Source organism: Carex rostrata, chromosome 8, assembly GCF_964058835.1.
Source record: "Carex rostrata chromosome 8, lpCarRost1.2, whole genome shotgun sequence".
Taxonomy (NCBI): Eukaryota; Viridiplantae; Streptophyta; class Magnoliopsida; order Poales; family Cyperaceae; genus Carex; species Carex rostrata.
Genome location: NC_135925.1, coordinates 5,429,543 through 5,435,227, shown reverse-complemented (window position 1 = coordinate 5,435,227; position 5,685 = coordinate 5,429,543). Strand labels below are relative to the sequence as shown.

Below are 5,685 nucleotides of genomic sequence, written 5' to 3'. Positions count from 1 at the left end.
ACTCGGGGTCCCCTATGGACTGTACGGGAATCTGTACGGGCCGTATGCCTCGGGGCTGAACAGAAATGAAATCTGAACCCTGGAAACGCCTTTCTATCAATTGAAAACAACTTTAATTCTCTTTTATTGTCTTTTAAACTTGTCATAAATCAGTAGAATTGTTAGAACTAAATCAAACCAATTTCTCTCACTTCTAGAATCTTAAGTAATTTTAGGATAAGTCCGGTCATTTTCTTCCGTCCCTGTGGATCGATACCTGAGCATACTCATCGATAGGATAGTACACTTGCTATCTGATTTGACAGAGTATAACAAAGGTTTGAAAGGTATAACTTGCTATACCGAAACTTTGTAGCATATATTCTGTGCGAACAAGTTTTTGGCGCCGTTGCCGGGGACAGCAACGAAAATTCTAGACTTTTTCTTATTTTTGCTTGATTCTAGATTTTAATTTTAATTTTTCTTTTTCTATCTTTGCAGGAACATACTGGAAGAGTCACAACCCAAGAACCACTACCATCTCAGAAGCAAGGGGCAAACTTCCAACACATTCGTTCCAGCACCACTACATCTGTCACCTCTCCGTACGGCCCGTACAAGATTCATACGGACCGTACAAGCCGACAACAGAGGCCTGACAGACCCAGAACTAGGCGCAATGAATAACGACGGAGTTGATCCACCCATCAATAATCCACCCATCAAGGATCAATTCTCTGATGATGAAGGAGCAGACCATGCGCCGAGGATGTTGCGAGAGTTCAATGTCCCGAGAGCTGGAGATGTTAGAGGAGGAATCCGATTGCCAAGGATTGCCGGCAACCTACCCAACTTCAATCTGGGCGTTGTCAATATCGTCCAGCAAAACACATTCCATGGCATGGATCATGAGGATCCGCATGCCCATGTTCAGACCTTCCTTGAGTGTTGTACCACCATTAAAATCAATGGCGCAACAGCTGATTACATTAGACTTGCTTTATTTCCTTTCACCCTTAGGGATAAAGCCAAGAAATGGTTAGGGTCATTACCAAGGGATTCAATTAACACTTGGAGGGAATTGCCCAAACTGTTTTTGACCAGATTTTTCCCCCATAAAAGAACTGCCACGGTTAGGACCCAACTGACCAGTTTCAGACAAAGGCCTGATGAACCATTGAATGAGGCCTGGGAAAGGTTTAGGGAATTGCAATACTCTTGTCCACATCATGATATTCCCGAATGGTTACTTGTTCAGTCTTTTTATGCTGGTTTAACTAATACCACTCGTACTTCTGTTGATGCAGTTGCAGGTGGAGCTCTCATGGATCGAGGGGCTACCGAGGCAATGAACTTAATCGACAATATGGCAACCAACCAACAGTGGTCCAGCCGAGAGAGCACTCGAGCAACTGGAGGAGGTCGACTTGAGGTCGATCAGATCACCGCTCTCACCGCCAAGTTGGATGCCATGCAGAAGGCTTTTGACAAGATGAGTGTCAAAGCGCTTGGGAACCATCTAACACAGCCACCGTCCTGTTGCATGTGTGGAGAGGGGCACTCTTACGAACAATGCCCACTAGCCCAAAGGGATGAGGAACCTGCACAAGTCAACTACCTCAACAATGAATCATCATATTCTCAGAGACCACAGTTCAACAACCTTTCGAGCAGCAACAACAGCCGGAACTTCTTCCAGAATGCTTCTCTTCCCAACTCGAACAACCGATCATTTCAATCCGGTCCTCCCGAGCCGTATATCGCTCCTGCTATGAGTGATTTCATGCATGAGCAAGGGAAAATGAACCAAATGATCTTGGAGCAATTGCAGGCTCTCAATGCCCAACTGGGCGGTTCAGTTGCTCAGAACAGAAGGAATGAACAAATGGGTCACCAAGCTGCCTCTACACAACCACCTCCTGGAAGACTACCCAGTCAACCAGAAATCAACCCCAGAGGAGAAGTAAAATCCATAACCTTGCGAAGTGGGACACAGTACCAAGGACCAGCCATACCTGTCGAGCCAAAAGCCGACCATACGGTCCGTACGAATCCCATACGGCCCGTACAGAATGAACCAGTCAGCCAAAAGAACAAGGGAGCCTACAAACCACCACTTTACCGACCACCTGTTCTTTTTCCTCAGAGGCTAGTTGAGTCTAGACCCGACAGTCAATTTGCCAAGTTCTTTCAAATGCTCAAGCAACTATACATCACCATTCCATTCACCGATGCCCTGACCCAAATACCAACATATGGCAAGTTTCTCAAGGACATACTCACGAACAAGCGAAGCTTGGAGGGACATGAGAAAATGAAACTCACAGAGCAGTGCAGCGCAATCTTGAGCAGCCAGCCCCCGCCAAAACTGGACGACCCTGGTAAATTCTCCATTCCTTGTACAATTGGAAATACTACCATCAAGAAAACCTTATGTGACCTAGGGGCCAGCGTGAGTCTCATGCCACGCACCATTTTTGAGCGAATGGGAGTGGGGGAGCTCAAACCCACGCGTATGACTCTGCAGCTTGCTGATTCTTCTGTCAGGGTACCACTTGGCGCAGTGGAGGATGTGCCGGTTCTGGTCGGCAAGTTTTATGTACCTGTTGACTTCGTTGTCATGGAGATGGAGGAGGACAAGGAAATCCCCATCATTCTGGGAAGGCCATTTTTGAAGACAGCTCGAACACTCATTGACGTGGAGAAGGGGACTCTGACGCTGCAAATTGTAGATGATAAAGTGCAGTTCAACCTCAACCGAGCTATGAAATACCCATCTGAACCACCTAAACCAGAAACATGGTACGCTATCGACGTGGTTGATCAATTGGTCAAGGAACAAAGCCGTGAGGATTATGGTAAATCTTTTAAAAATTACTCTGATTATTTGGCTGAATTGCAGGCGAAGAAAGCGACTCAAGAGAAGGCATGTGCAGCAGAAGAAAAACCCGACCCTCTGGAGGACCTGACACACGGCCCGCATACATCTCACACGGACCGTATACCACAGTCAGGAAAGCTGGAGATAGCATCACACGGACAGAACACATCTCACACGGACCGTGCACAAGCCCAGACAAAGCAACAAACTCTTGAACTCAAGCTTCTCCCAGCTAACCTCACATTCTTAGAGAATTTGAAAGCTTTGCATATGGTGATTCAAGGTATTATAATGAGAGCTCAGCACACTATGATCTGGAACTTGATCGAGAAGGCGACAGGCATAAAACCAGCCACATGCGAGCTCAAGATTTTACCAGCAAACCATCATACGGGCCGTGCAGACCAGCACACGGTCCGTGCACCTCAGAGGTGGGCGCTCCGCCCGGATCCACCCGACCCACCTTTCACCAACCAGTGAGGCGCCCCTACCTCACCCCTCACTCCATGTCTGGTTAGTTTCCATATTTTCTTCTATTTACTTTTTCTGGTGAGAATTCAAGCATTGAGGACAATGCTTCATTCAAGCTTGGGGGGGGGGGGGGGGATAGAAGAAAACTGTATCTGCATTTAGGTCATGTTTATTTTTCAATAATTTATATTTTTAGGTGATAAATTTGCGTGATTGCTTGAATTAGAGACTTTTGTGAAAAGTATTGGTTGTGTTTGGGATGACCTTGAAAAAATTAGAACTAACCCCATAATTGATCAAAGAACTGATTAGGAAGGAATGTTTTGAAAAGTTGAAAAGATGAAAACTTGAATTGCATCGAAAAGCCATTTTTGAAGCTGAACTGTGCCTTTTAAATAGGGAAATGAGATTTTAAATAAAGAAAGATTGGGATATCCATTGGTATGAATGAATAACATTAGATGTGTGTATTCATGGTGTATGCGAAAACAAAAATAAATAAAAATAATAAAAAAAGGGTGATGAAATAAATGAAAAGAAGGAGAAAATAAGAGTACTGGCAATAAGTGCTATTGGGCGCCTTTGAGCTCGTCTCCCAAACTTAGAAAAGAAAAAACTTTTGCATACATCAACACACGAAGTCAGCGACTTTCTGACCTAAGCTTGTTCCAAGCTTGGGGGATTAAAAGAAGAAAAAATCACCACAAACGAGGGCATAGTTTCAGTGAAAGAATGAAATATTGATCAATTCAGGTAATTAGCTTTGCAAATATTAAAATATTTCAGAATTTGAAGTTTAATTAATCGATTAGTGGGGTGAATCAAAATTGATCAAGGAAAATCCAAATTGTATCCAAAAAGATTCTCATGGTTCTTGATAAGAGCAGTTCATGTATATTTTCACATTTAGGAATTTATCTGCATTTAGGTAGTCCAAAGTCCAACCCGATACCTAAGTTGGAATTTTTGCTTGAGGACAAGCAAAGTTCAAGCTTGGGGGAATTTGATATCTCCATATTATATCTAAATTACGGCCCTGATTTACACTGAAACCTGTGTTTTAAAGCCTATAAATGTGGACTTTTTACTTGTATTTCGATGAAATGTGGTACTGCTATGCTTTCACTAGTGGAGAACGTACAATTAGTGTCGTCTCAAAAAACCGACACTAATACTTTAGTATTGGTCGATTACAAAAAGCTGACACTAATACAATTAGTGTCGGCTGTTTATAAATAGCTGACACTAATAACTAATAATTAGTGTCGGTTTTTTATAAATAGCCGACACTAATACTTTAGTGTCGGCTTTTTATAATTAGCTGACATTAATAACAAACAATTAGTGTCGGTCATTTATAAAAAGCCGACACTAATACTTAGTGTCGATTATTTATAATTGACTGATACTAATTGTTATATATTAGTGTCGGACTTTTAAAAATAGCCGACACTAATTTTTTTACATCTAAAATTTTTTGCGCATAAACCGAGCACCATTTTTATTTTCAATCCCGCCGATCTCTCTCTCTCTCTCGCGCATCTCTAGGGTTTTTCAAAACCGCTTCTTTCTCCCTCCGCACAGCTCTTCCTCCCTCTCACCTTAGCGTATCTCCTCCGCTCACCTTAGGGTTTACTCCCTCCGGCACTCACCTTAGGGTTTACTCCCTCCGTCGCTCAACTCCTTCGCTGACGATTTTGACGACACCGACCTCTCATCTCTCGCATTGCAGTTGAGCTGGAGACTCAGGAGAAGGTCGCTCTTGTCAGATGTATCACTGGAGGAAGGTAATCGTAGTCAAACCTCCTCTCTCCTCGTAAGTAAATAGTTCTCACTGATTTTTGAAATTTCATGGCTTGATTTAATTGGCTTGATTTAATGCTCTTGTCAGATGTATCAAGGGTAGCAGTGAAATAATTGGCTTGATTTAATGGTCAATTTCACGGCTCATGTAAAATTGAGTAAATTGTGTCAAATTAAACTTGAGTACTGGGATAGTTGAGGCAAAATTGGGTTAAATGGAGGCTTAATTGCACAATTGAGGCTTAATTGTGGTTTGGTTTTGTTAAAACAGGACCATTTGATTTTATATTTGGAATGTGTATAGGATTGAATTCCTTGATATGAAGCATTGTTAATTTGACTTCTTTTCATACAAAATGATAGGATCATGAGTGGAGGTAGGCTGCAGTGGAGCTGGTTCAGGATGTATTGTTGCTTTGTCAGTCGAGAGATATTTGGTTTCGAACAACCTCCTAATTGAATTTCATCAAGTAAATTACTCTTTATTTTATCTTTTATTAGGGTAAATATGAGGTCAATGCTGAGACATCAGAAGTATTTTCTTTATTATT

General features: G+C 42.4%; 1 non-coding gene across 1 annotated transcript; it reads right to left on the bottom strand.

Annotated features, from left to right (window-relative positions):
* Positions 1-1,108: 1,108 nt before the first annotated feature.
* On the bottom strand, positions 1,109-1,215 carry LOC144558869 (small nucleolar RNA R71). Its single transcript, XR_013513026.1, has one exon. It is a non-coding gene; the product is annotated as a small nucleolar RNA R71 (small nucleolar RNA).
* Positions 1,216-5,685: the final 4,470 nt, after the last annotated feature.